Consider the following 14,316-nt stretch of genomic DNA (forward strand, 5'->3'; position numbering starts at 1 on the left):
GCACATCGTGAGTTCGGAGGGAGTAGCACCGGATCCCGAGAAAATAACTGCCATAAGGGATTGGCCAAGACGTACCAACGCAAAAGAAGTGAGGCAATTCTTGGGATTAGTGGGTTACTATCGTAGATTTATAAAAGGATTTACCAAATTGGCAGCGCCCTTGCAAGATGCTTTGATAGGGCAGATGAAGAAACCTTCAAACCGAAACCCTCCTTTTCAGTGGAACGACGAAAGAGAAGGCTCCTTTGAACAACTAAAGAAGGCACTAACCGGAGAAGAAGTTCTGGCGTACCCGGATTACCATCAACCTTTCATCCTCTACACCGATGCCAGTAATGTGGGATTGGGAGCGGTGCAGTCACAAAAGCAAGAAGGTCGGGAGAAAGTCATCGCCTTTGCAAGTAGAAAACTCCGGCCTACTGAAAGAAATTCTGAAAATTATAGCTCCTTCAAATTGGAGCTACTGGCAGTAGTTTGGGCTGTGACTGAACGTTTCAAACACTATTTGACTGGTGCAGAATTTGTTGTCTATACTGACAACAATCCATTGACCCACCTAGACACGGCTAAATTAGGTGCGTTAGAACAGCGATGGATAGCCCGGTTATCTAATTACAACTTCGTGATCAAGTATCGAGCAGGTCGCAAGAATGGAAATGCCGATGCCCTATCCCGGATGCCACACTTGAGAGATGTAGAAGAAGAAACGGGGGAGCTTGAAGAAATTTAACTACCAGCCTTTCATCAGCCCAAGTAAAACATCGTCAGTCAAATACCTATCAGAAACAACAAGAAGTGAATTTTAATCCGTTAGCACACCATAGATGGGCTGACACCCAAGATAGCAATCCGGCTGTGAAGCTAGTGAAGGAACTATTGACTGAGCAAAGTGCATATCCCGATGAGGATGCCCCAGAAGAGACACATCAACTCTGGAAAGAGAGAGGCAAAATGTTCCTGTATCAAGGGAAACTCTGTAGAAGATACACCAATCCGAAAACACATGAATTGGTTTGGCAGATTATCGTGCCTAAACAAGATGTGAGGATGGTCCTCGAGGCTTACCACAATGGTGCTGGTCACTTTGGTTGGAAAAAGCTAGAAGTACTTCTGAGAGAAAGATTTTATTGGGTCGGGATGAGAAAATCAATCAAACAGTGGTTCAAAGGAACGATCAAAAGAGCCAAAGAGCACCACTGCAGCCCATAATCACCAAACAACCATTTGAACTGGTAGCCATGGACCACGTGAAGTTGACACCGAGCCGGTCCGGTTACGTCTATGCCTTGACCATCGTGGATCATTATTCGCGCTTCTTGGTAGTAGTACCTGTAAAAGATCTGACTGCAAAAACAGCAGCCAAAGCGTTCCAAACGTACTTTTGTAGACCCCATTGATATCTGGAACAGGTTCTCACTGACCAGGGTACAGCCTTCGAATCAGAGATCTTCAGAGAATTCTGTAATATGTATGGTTGCAAAAAGATCCGGACGACGGCCTATCATCCGCAAACAAACGGCTTATGTGAGAAGATGAACTGTTGTGAATTTGGATTCTGGGCTCCCCCGGTGGCTACTGGTGGAATTGAACTGGTGTCTTCATCTTCTCTGTTCACCTGTTCCCATCAAGATGTGGGAGTCGCTATATAACCTTGCTGCTCTGTTAGTTGCTTGCCGGTCAACAATGTTATCAGAAGCCTCTCTGTGCTTGTTCCTGCTCCTAGACAACTACTAGATAAGTTGGACTCTTGTCCATGTTTGTTTTTGCATTTTTGTTCCAGTTCACAGCTGTAGTTTCGTTACTGTGTCTGGAAAGCTCTTGTGAACAGGAATTGCCACTCTGGTGTTATGAGTTAATGCCAGAGTTTTAAAGTAATTTCTGGATGGAGTTTTGATAGGGTTTTCAGCTGACCATGAAAGTGTCCTTTCTGTCTTCTGCTATGTAGTAAGTGGACCTCAAATTTGCTAAACCTATTTTCATACTACGTTTGTTATTTCATCTTAATTCACCGCCAATACATGTGGGGGGCCTCTGTCTCCTTTCGGGGTATTTCTCTAGAGGTGAGCTAGGACTATTATTTTCCTCTGCTAGCATTATTTAGTTCTCCGGCTGGTGCTGGGCATCTAGAATCAACGTAGGCATGCTACCCGGCCACTGCTAGTTGTGCGTTAGGTTTAGTTCATGGTCAGCTCAGTTCCCATCTTCCAAGAGCTAGTTCCTATATATGCTGAAGCTATGTTCTCTTGCCATTGAGAACATGACAGTTTGACCGGCCCACTAAAGGGTTAAAATCCTTGGCTGAGAAAGGAGAGAAATAAGAAGTCTGCTGAGTTTTTTTTTTTTTTTTTTTTTCTCCTTCTAATCTTTGAATGGCTCTGTGTCCACCTGTCTGTAATGGATCTTCAGAGTGTAACTGCAGGTTTGAATAATCTCGCCACGAAGGTACAAAATTTGCAAGACTTTGTTTGTCATGCACCTGTATCTGAGCCGAGAATTCCTTTGCCGGAATTTTTCTCGGGGAATAGATCTGGGTTTCAGAATTTTCGAAATAATTGCAAATTATTTTTGTCCCTGAAATTTCGCTCTGCCGGAGACCCTGCACAGCAGGTCAGGATTGTGATTTCCTTGCTCCGGGGCGACCCTCAAGACTGGGCTTTTTCATTGACACCAGGGGATCCTGCGTTGCTCAATGTGGATGCGTTTTTTCTGGCCTTGGGGTTGCTTTATGACGAACCTCATTTGGAGCTTCGGGCAGAAAAAACTTTGATGTCCCTATCTCAGGGGCAAGATGAAGCGGAAATTTACTGCCAAAGATTCCGTAAATGGTCTGTGCTTACTCAGTGGAATGAGTGCGCCCTGGCGGCGACTTTCAGAGAGGGTCTCTCTGATGCCATTAAGGATGTTATGGTGGGGTTCCCTGTGCCTGCGGGTCTGAATGAGTCCATGACAATGGCTATTCAGATCGATAGGCGTTTGCGGGAGCGCAAACCAGTGCACCATCTGGCGGTGTCCACTGAGAAGTCGCCAGAGAGTATGCAGTGTGATAGAATTCTGTCCCGAAGCGAGCGGCAGAATTTTAGACGGAAAAATGGGTTGTGTTTCTATTGTGGTGATTCTACTCATGTTATATCAGCATGCTCTAAGCGCACTAAAAAGCTTGATAAATCTGTTTCCATTTGCACCTTACCGTCTAAGTTTATTCTATCTGTGACCCTGATTTGCTCTTTGTCATCTATTACCACGGACGCCTATGTCGACTCTGGCGCCGCTTTGAGTCTTATGGATTGGTCCTTTGCCAAACGCTGTGGGTATGATTTAGAGCCTTTGGAGACTTCTATTCCTCTGAAGGGGATTGACTCCACCCCATTGGCTAATAATAAACCACAATACTGGACACAAGTAACTATGCGTATTAATCCGGATCACCAGGAGATTATTCGCTTTCTGGTGCTGCATAATCTACATGATGATTTGGTGCTAGGATTGCCTTGGCTGCAATCTCACAACCCAGTCCTCGACTGGAGAGCTATGTCTGTGTTGAGCTGGGGATGTAAGGGGGCTCATGGGGATGTACCTGTGGTTTCCATTTCATCATCTATTCCCTCTGAAATTCCTGAGTTCCTGTCTGACTATCGTGACGTCTTTGAAGAATCCAAGCTTGGTTCGTTACCTTCGCACCGAGAGTGCGATTGTGCCATAGATTTAATCCCGGGTAGTAAATACCCAAAGGGTCGTTTGTTTAATCTGTCTGTGCCTGAACATGCTGCTATGCGAGAATATATAAAGGAGTCCTTGGAAAAGGGACATATTCATCCATCGTCATCTCCCTTAGGAGCCGGTTTTTTCTTTGTGTCAAAAAAAGACGGCTCTTTGAGACCATGTATCGATTATCGGCTTTTGAACAAAATCACTGTTAAATATCAATACCCATTGCCGTTGCTGACTGATTTGTTTGCTCGCATAAAGGGGGCCAAGTGCTTCTCTAAGATTGACCTTCGTGGGGCGTATAATTTGGTGCGAATCAGGCAGGGGGATGAGTGGAAAACCGCATTTAATACGCCCGAGGGCCACTTTGAGTATTTAGTGATGCCTTTTGGTCTTTCAAATGCTCCGTCGGTTTTCCAGTCCTTTATGCATGATATTTTTCGCGATTATTTGGATAAATTTATGATTGTGTATCTGGATGATATTCTGATTTTTTCGGATGACTGGGACTCTCATGTCCAGCAAGTCAGGAGGGTTTTCCAGGTTTTGCGGTCTAATTCTTTGTGTGTGAAGGGTTCTAAGTGTGTTTTTGGGGTACAGAGGATTTCCTTTTTGGGATATATTTTTTCTCCCTCTTCCATTGAAATGGATCCTGTCAAGGTTCAGGCTATTTGTGATTGGACGCAGCCCTCTTCTCTTAAGAGTCTTCAGAAATTTTTGGGCTTTGCTAACTTTTATCGTCGATTTATTGCTGGTTTTTCGGATATTGCTAAGCCATTGACCGATTTGACTAAGAAGGGTGCTGATGTTGCTGATTGGTCCCCTGACGCTGTGGAAGCCTTTCGGGAGCTTAAGCGCCGTTTTTCCTCTGCCCCTGTGTTGCGTCAGCCTGATGTTGCTCTACCTTTTCAGGTTGAGGTCGACGCTTCTGAGATCGGAGCTGGAGCAGTGTTGTCGCAGAAAAGTTCTGACTGCTCCGTGATGAGGCCTTGTGCCTTCTTTTCCCGTAGATTTTCGCCCGCTGAGCGGAATTATGATGTTGGGAATCGGGAGCTTTTGGCCATGAAGTGGGCTTTTGAGGAGTGGCGCCATTGGCTTGAGGGGGCCAGACATCAGGTGGTGGTATTGACTGACCACAAAAACTTGATTTATCTTGAGACCGCCAGGCGCCTGAATCCTAGACAGGCGCGCTGGTCATTATTTTTCTCTCGGTTTAATTTTGTGGTGTCATACCTACCGGGTTCTAAGAATGTTAAGGCGGATGCCCTTTCTAGGAGTTTTGAGCCTGACTCGCCTGGTAACTCTGAGCCCACAGGTATCCTGAAGGATGGAGTGGTATTGTCAGCCGTTTCTCCAGACCTGCGGCGGGCCTTGCAGGAGTTTCAGGCGGATAGACCGGATCGTTGCCCACCTGATAAACTGTTTGTTCCTGATGATTGGACCAGTAGAGTCATCTCTGAGGTGCATTCTTCTGCGTTGGCAGGTCATCCTGGCATTTTTGGTACCAGGGATTTGGTGGCAAGGTGCTTCTGGTGGCCTTCCCTGTCACGAGATGTGCGAGGCTTTGTGCAGTCTTGTGACGTTTGTGCTCGGGCCAAGCCTTGTTGTTCTCGGGCTAGTGGATTATTGTTGCCCTTGCCTATTCCTAAGAGGCCTTGGACGCACATCTCGATGGATTTTATTTCAGATCTACCTGTTTCTCAGAAGATGTCTGTCATCTGGGTGGTGTGTGACCGTTTCTCTAAGATGGTCCATTTGGTTCCTCTGCCCAAGTTGCCTTCTTCTTCCGAGTTGGTTCCTCTGTTTTTTCAAAATGTTGTTCGTTTGCATGGTATTCCTGAGAATATCGTTTCTGACAGAGGGACCCAATTCGTGTCTAGATTTTGGCGGGCATTCTGTGCTAGGATGGGCATAGATTTATCTTTTTCGTCCGCTTTCCATCCTCAGACGAATGGCCAGACCGAGCGGACTAATCAGACCCTGGAGACATATCTGAGGTGTTTTGTGTCTGCTGACCAGGATGATTGGGTTGCTTTTTTGCCATTGGCAGAGTTCGCTCTCAATAATCGGGCCAGCTCTGCCACTTTGGTGTCCCCGTTTTTCTGTAATTCGGGGTTTCATCCTCGATTTTCCTCTGGTCAGGTGGAATCTTCGGATTGTCCTGGAGTGGATGCTGTGGTGGAGAGATTGCATCAGATCTGGGGGCAGGTGGTGGACAATTTGAGGTTGTCCCAGGAGAAGACTCAGCTTTTTGCCAACCGCCACCGTCGTGTTGGTCCTCGGCTTTGTGTTGGGGATTTGGTGTGGTTGTCTTCTCGTTTTGTCCCTATGAGGGTCTCTTCTCCTAAGTTTAAGCCTCGGTTCATCGGCCCGTATAGGATATTGGAGATTCTTAACCCTGTTTCCTTCCGTTTGGACCTCCCTGCATCCTTTTCTATTCATAACGTTTTTCATCGGTCATTGTTGCGCAGGTATGAGGTACCGGTTGTGCCTTCCGTTGAGCCTCCTGCTCCGGTGTTGGTTGAGGGTGAGTTGGAGTACGTTGTGGAGAAAATCTTAGACTCTCGTGTTTCCAGACGGAGACTCCAGTATCTGGTCAAGTGGAAGGGATACGGCCAGGAGGATAATTCTTGGGTGAATGCATCTGATGTTCATGCCTCTGATTTGGTTCGTGCCTTTCATAGGGCCCATCCTGATCGCCCTGGTGGTTCTGGTGAGGGTTCGGTGCCCCCTCCTTGAGGGGGGGGTACTGTTGTGAATTTGGATTCTGGGCTCCCCCGGTGGCTACTGGTGGAATTGAACTGGTGTCTTCATCTTCTCTGTTCACCTGTTCCCATCAAGATGTGGGAGTCGCTATATAACCTTGCTGCTCTGTTAGTTGCTTGCCGGTCAACAATGTTATCAGAAGCCTCTCTGTGCTTGTTCCTGCTCCTAGACAACTACTAGATAAGTTGGACTCTTGTCCATGTTTGTTTTTGCATTTTTGTTCCAGTTCACAGCTGTAGTTTCGTTACTGTGTCTGGAAAGCTCTTGTGAACAGGAATTGCCACTCTGGTGTTATGAGTTAATGCCAGAGTTTTAAAGTAATTTCTGGATGGAGTTTTGATAGGGTTTTCAGCTGACCATGAAAGTGTCCTTTCTGTCTTCTGCTATGTAGTAAGTGGACCTCAAATTTGCTAAACCTATTTTCATACTACGTTTGTTATTTCATCTTAATTCACCGCCAATACATGTGGGGGGCCTCTGTCTCCTTTCGGGGTATTTCTCTAGAGGTGAGCTAGGACTATTATTTTCCTCTGCTAGCATTATTTAGTTCTCCGGCTGGTGCTGGGCATCTAGAATCAACGTAGGCATGCTACCCGGCCACTGCTAGTTGTGCGTTAGGTTTAGTTCATGGTCAGCTCAGTTCCCATCTTCCAAGAGCTAGTTCCTATATATGCTGAAGCTATGTTCTCTTGCCATTGAGAACATGACAATGAACCATATTGTGATAGACCTACTAAAGACTTTACCTGAAACGGAAAGGAATCAATGGCCAGAGAAATTGCCTGACTTGGTGGATCTGTATAATCATGTCCCGGTGAGCTCTACCAACTGCACCCCAGCTTATCTTATGCGTGCAAGACCCGGCCAGTTGCCAATCGATCTAGAAATGGGAATTCTGAAACCAGACGCAGAAGTTCAAGACTCTAATTGGGATGTCGTACGGCAAAAGCAGTATCGCCAAGTGCAAGAGAGTGTGGAAAGAAGCCTCCAGCAAACCAGAGAAAGACAAGAGCGAACTTTCAACCAGAATGCTCTAGCAACTCCATTAAGACCGGGTGGCCAAGTACTCAAGAGGAATCATCGAACCAATAAACTGGATAATCAATGGGAAGCCGTACCCTACACAGTTTTACCAACAAGAATGGATAATCCTAAAATGTGTCTCATTAGCAAAAACGGAGGTTTAACATCTGTACTAGTGTCAAGAGACAATCTTAAATTATGTCCGGAGACGTTGAAAGAGCCAGAAGTTGTCCAGCCAGAACCAGAAGTTATTCAACTCATACAGGTTCAACCAGTTAATCAAAAAGAAGAGGAAATGTACCACACCTGTATAGGAGACTTTCCCAAAACCCTACTAACATACCATGGTGCGGTAGTGGTTCCCATGGTGGCCTTTTATCCAACACCGAACCCGATATTAGAAGTCCCAAGACAGGAAGAGACTGACCCCGTACTGCAAGAGGTTCCAGACCAGGAAGAACAGATTCCCGATCAGAGTAATCTCATTCACGGTGGACTTGCCAACCCCATAGTTGTGGAATTATCTTTAGCAGAGAGGGCAGATACTATATCCGCAGTAGACAGAAGTACACCACATAAAGAGACACCACTATTACGTAGATCCCAGCGTAGTACCCAGGGTCAATTACCGGCCAGGTATGCGGATTACCAACTATAAGACTATAGTCATTGTTATCGTTCTGTAACGTTTAAGCCCAGTACCTACAGAGACTTACCTGTATGAACTTCTTGCATATTCTTGAACTTTTTATCAGCCCGGAAACACTAAATCAAAGCTCCGGAAAGACTGCTTTGTGAACTTTACTTCCTAGTACCTTCAAGGATAGAACTGTATTAATGGACGCTATTTGAAGTGACTTTTTACAGAATTCCATTTTTTTTGATTCTTTGAGTGGTTTTTGTAACTTTTCATTTTTATGACTCTGTACATATCAATTGTTATTTCAAAATGTTATCGTCCCACAGTCCAGGAGTACTGTTCTTAACTAAGGGGGAATGTGGCGCCCCTAGGGATATTTGCCACAAAAATAGTTATGGACACCAAATGCAAATATTAAAATAGCAAGACTGCACTACCAACTCTGGCCAGAAGGGGGAGCTCCAGAGACTCCCCTTGATCTATTCTGGTCTGAGAAAAAGACTGGCAGTTGGGTTGAAGAGCTGAAAGTGAAAGGTCGTATAACTGAACTCCTAACAGCCCTATGACGGATTATAGGTCCGTAATACCCATAGTGGGAAAAGAGGAATAGAGAAAAAGGACGTTGTGAGAACCGGGTAGCAATAACCTCTACCCAGAATAGGCGCAGAGACGGATACCGGATCCGTGGCTATATTTATTATATATAATACAGCAACCGGAAGGAAGTGAGGTGATATCAGCTTCACCAGGGTAAGACGCAGCAACAGACACAGAGTTCAGCGGTACTCCCAGAGGGGGTAAGCCGACAAAAAGGACTTGGGTTGTCCGTCCAACCAGAGCACAGAAGAGACAGATTGGGTCAGCAGCCAGTTCACAAACAGCAGCAGGGCCATACAGAAACTGCGCATAACAAGAGGTGGAAATCCTGACAGGGTCAGAGTAATTCAGAATTCTCATACAGACTCCGGTGACAGTACTGATTGCAATTCCCTTTGTGTTGAAGTAAACTGGTTAAACGTTTCAGCGCCTCAGTCTTTCATTTGGACAATAGCCATCGATCCAGGATCGGGGTCATCACAGCTGAGAGGACCTGCTGCTGATCAAGTAAGTGTCTGTTCCTTCATGATACCCCTTACACTGTGCATCGCCTGAGGCCACAGCACCGGGTCAAGCAACTAGTGACATCCCCCTCAAGAGACGGACCTCATTGATCTGGTGCTGGGTACCTCGGTCTCCCGGGCGTTACAACTGCTTTGCACACTCTTGGCATTCTCTTGATGAGCTTCAAGAGGTAGTCACCAGAAATGGTCTTCCAACAATCTTGAAGGAGTTCCCAGAGATGCTTAGCACTTGTTGGCCCTCTTGCCTTCACTCTGCAGTCCAGCTCACCCCAAATCATCTCGATTGGGTTCAGATCTGGTGACTGTGGAGGCCAGGTCATCTGGCGTAGCACCCCATCACTCTCCTTCTTGGTCAAATAGCCCTCACACAGCCTGGAGGTGTGTTTGGGGTCATAGTCCTGTTGAAAAATAAATGATGGTCCAACTAAACACAAACCGCATGGAATAGTATGCCGCTGCAAAATGCTGTGGTAGCCATGCTGGTTCAGTATGCCTTAAATTTTTAATAAATCCCCAACAGTGTCACCAGCAAATCACCCCCACACCATCACACCTCCTCCTCCATGCTTCACGGTGGGAACCAGCATGTAGAGTCCATCCGTTCACCTTTTCTATGTCGCAAAAAGACACGGTGGTTGGAACCAAAGATCTCGAATTTGGACTCATCAGACCAAAGCACAGATTGCCACTGGTTTAATGTCCATTCCTTGTGTTCTTTAGCCCAAACAAGTCTCTTCTGCTTGTTGCCTGTCTTTAGCAGTGGTTTCCTAGCAGCTATTTTACCATGAAGGCCTGCTGCACAAAGTCTCCTCTTAACAGTTGTTGTAGTGATGTGTCTGCTGCTAGAACTCTGTGTGGCATTGACCTGTTCTCTACTCTGAGCTGTTGTTAACCTGCAATTTCTGAGGCTGGTGACTCGGATAAACTTATTCTCAGAAGCAGAGGTGACTCTTGGTCTTCCTTTCCTGGGGTGGTCCTCATGTGAGCCAGTTTCTTTGTAGCGCTTGATGCTTTTTGCAACTGCACTTGGGGACACTTTCAAAGTTTTCCCAATTTTTAAGACTGACTGACCTTCATTTCTTAAAGTAATGATGGCCACTCGTTTTTCTTTACTTAGCTGCATTTTTCTTGCCATAATACAAATTCTAACAGTCTATTCAGTAGGACTAGCAGCTGTGTATCCACCAGACTTCTGCTCAACACAACTGATGGTCCCAACCCCATTTATAAGGCAAGAAATCCCACTTATTAAACCTGACTGGGCACACCTATGAAGTGAAAACCATTTCCGGTGACTACCTCTTGAAGCTCATCAAGAGAATGCCAAGAGTGTGCAAAGCAGTCATCAAAGCAAAAGGTGGCTACTTTGAAGAACCTAGAATATAAGACATATTTTCAGTTGTTTTACACTTTTTTGTTAAGAATGTAATTCCACATGTGTTAATTCATAGTCTTGATGCCTTCAGTGTGAATTTACAATTTTCATAGTCATAAAAATACAGAAAAATCTTTAAATGAGAAGGTGTATTCAAACTTTGGTCTGTACTGTGTATATATATATATATATATATATATATATATATATATAATTTTTGTCCCTTTCGTACCCTGTTTTTTTTGTGACATTCTTGCATAACATGTCCACCATTCAGTATGCCATATTTTGGGAGTAGTCGTGGTCTACTATTGTGTTTCTAGAGATATTCTGTGTATAGAGATAGTGACAGTATGATTACTAGCTCCAGTGAGGGCTAGTAATGATGCATTGGATACGCATTTTCATATTGTCTGCATACTGGTGATTAGAGTTGAGCGACTTTTACTTTTTTCGTATCGAGTCGGGTTTCGCGAAACCCAACTTTGTCAAGAATCGGGTCGGGTGAAATCAGCCGATTATTGGGAAAAGTCGGGGGCCGACTGAAACACGAAACCCAATGCAAGTCAATGGAGAATCAAAGTCGGCAGTGAGTGGAGGACAGGAAAACACCTACAGTGCCCATTTTAATGCCAAAAACATCAATTCTTATTACTTAAGCTTGTCAATCTTAATTTACTTTATAATAATAGTTAGGCATTGAAAACTGGGGGTCATTTGACTAAAGTTGTGGGGGGTATGGCTGGCTCAAGATTTTCGTGGGCCCAGGAAACGAGGAATATGTCACGGCAGTGGAGCAGGGAGAGGTAAGTATTTCAACTTTGCAAGTGCTGTGATCCTGAGCAAGCAGGGGGGCCCACTCGTTCATAGGAAGGTGCAGATGAAAGTGCAGGTTCCTTCATCAGGTTGGGGGGCATACTCGTTGGCGACATCACTGGCACAGGGCCCCTCATAGTACGGCGGTGTGTTTGACGGCGGGTGGCGCCTCCCACTGGCAGAGACACTTTTGCGTACTATGAGGGGCCCTGTGCCAGTGACATCGCCAATGAGTATGCCCCCCCACCTGATGAAGGAACCTGCACTTTCATCTGCACCTTCCTCTTTGTCCCTGTGTAAGGTGGTATAGTATGCGGGAAGGGGAACCTGACTTTCAGCAGGGTCAGATTCTGGCTGTGTAGAGTGCAAGGGGAATGTAGTGGTCTGGGTCAATGTACCAGCAGACTCATCTAGCAGTGGCTGGGCAATGGGCAGGATGAGGAGGAAACACAGTTAGTAGGCCCAAATAATAAAGTGGGCTAAATGCAGTTCAAATGTGGTAACAGGACTAAAGTGGCGGCATTGCTATGTTCAGTGGAGGAAAACTGTAATGAGTGGCAGACACAGTTAGTAGGCCCAAATAATAAAGTAGGCTAAATGCAGTTCAAATGTGGTAACAGGACTAAACAGGCGGCATTGCTTTGTTCAGTGGAGGAAAACTGTAATGAGTGGCAGACACAGTTAGTAGGCCCAAAAAATAAAGTAGGCTATATGCAGTTCAAATGTGGTAACAGGACTAAACAGGCGGCATTACTTTGTTCAGTGGAGGAAAACTGTAATGAGTGGCAGACACAGTTAGTAGGCCCAAATAATAAAGTAGGCTAAATGCAGTTTAAAATTGGTAACAGGACAAATCAGGCGGCATTGCTTTGTTCAGTGGAGGAAAACTGTAATGAGTGGCAGACACAGTTAATAGGCCCAAATAATAAAGTAGGCTAAATGCAGTTCAAATGTGGTAACAGGACTAAACAGGCAGCATTACTTTGTTCAGTGGAGGAAAACTGTAATGAGTGGCAGACACAGTTAATAGGCCCAAATAATAAAGTAGGCTAAATGCAGTTCAAATGTGGTAACAGGACTAAACAGGCGGCATTGCTTTGTTTAGTGGAGGAAAACTGTAATGAGTGGCAGACACAGTTAGTAGGCCCAAATAATAAAGTAGGCTAAATGCAGTTTAAAATTGGTAACAGGACAAAACAGGCGGCATTGCTTTGTTCAGTGGAGGAAAACTGTAATGAGTGGCAGACACAGTTAATAGGCCCAAATAATAAAGTAGGCTAAATGCAGTTCAAATGTGGTAACAGGACTAAACAGGCGGCATTGCTTTGTTTAGTGGAGGAAAACTGTAATGAGTGGCAGACACAGTTAGTAGGCCCAAATAATAAAGTAGGCTAAATGCAGTTCAAAATTGGTAATAGGACAAAACAAGTGGCATTGCTTTGTTCAGTGGAGGAAAACTGTAATGAGTGGCAGACACAGTTAGTAGGCCCAAATAATAAAGTGGACTAACTGTCTGCCAAAAAATTGTTCATAAATAAACAGGTGGCATAGCTAGGTACAGGTGTGGGCTCCTCTGCTGAGTAGCAGACAGTGGTAGTAGGCGCAAAGTATTAACTGGTCTAAATGGAGGCCAGGGCCCCTCTATATTTTAACTATCACCTATCATTTCAACAAATGTGTATTGGCAGTGCCATTGAAGGATTTAACAGCACAGACTACACAGTGGTGGAGCAGGGAGAGCTAAGTATTGCAAGTGGTAGAGCACTGTTCGAGCTGGGGGGAATACTGTCTCGTTGGCGGCAGTACTGGCACAGGGCCCCTCATATTACGACGATGTGTTTGACGTTGGTTGTGCACCACCACCATCAGAGACACTTCATTGTACTATGAGGGACACTGTGCCAGTGCTGTCGCCCAAGAGTGGGCCCACCCACCTGTCCAGGCAAACGGCACTCGCACGGGTGCTTGCACCAGGTGGTGACCACGGCCCTGTGGGGGGAGTCAGCCCATTTAGGGAGGTATAAAAATGGCCTATGGTGGACATTCAGCAGCTGAAAATGGAGGAATTGGAGAAGTCAGTAAGAGGAGGCCAAAAGCAAGACATTTTTCAGGCAAGCTACATGTCAGCAGGGGAAGGTGGGGCAAAATAATTTGAAATCCATGATTGGTTCATTTTAATGAAGGTTAGATCATCAACATTTTTGGTAGCCAGACGTGTCCTTTTTTCGGTTAGTATTGAACCAGCAGCACTGAAGACTGTTTCTGATAGCACACTAGCAGCAGGGCAAGCGAGCTCCTGTAATGCATATTCTGCCAATTCAGGCCAGGTGTCTATTTTAGATGCCCAGTAATCAAAGGGGAATTACCTGTGAGGGAGAACATCGATAAGGGAGGAAAAGTAGCTCGTAACCATACTGGACAAATGCTGTCTCCTGTACTTTGAATTGATGCAGCAGTACCTGTCGTGTCAGCGGTTATTGCGAAATCACTCCACAATCTGGTCATAAAACCCCTCTGTCCAATGCCACTTCAGATTTGTGCACCTCTAACACCTCTGCCATGTTGCCCCCTACGGCTCGTATGAGAACCATCACCGTCGCTGTGTGCTGGGAATGCCTGAACCAAATGGACTACAAGAGTGGCTTGTTTGGTAGCCAATATTTGCTCAAGGTTCTCATGTGGCATGATATTTTGTAATTTTACTTTATATCGTGGATCCAGGAGGCAGGCCAACCAGTAATCGTCATCGGTCATCATTTTGATAATGCGGGGGTCCCTTTTTAGGATACGCAAAGCATACTCAGCCATGTGGGCCAATGTTCCAGGTGTTAATTGACAGCTTGTACTGGGTTGAGGAGCACTTTCTTGCA

The sequence above is a fragment of the Ranitomeya variabilis genome, chromosome 6 (assembly GCF_051348905.1).
Source record: "Ranitomeya variabilis isolate aRanVar5 chromosome 6, aRanVar5.hap1, whole genome shotgun sequence".
Taxonomy (NCBI): Eukaryota; Metazoa; Chordata; class Amphibia; order Anura; family Dendrobatidae; genus Ranitomeya; species Ranitomeya variabilis.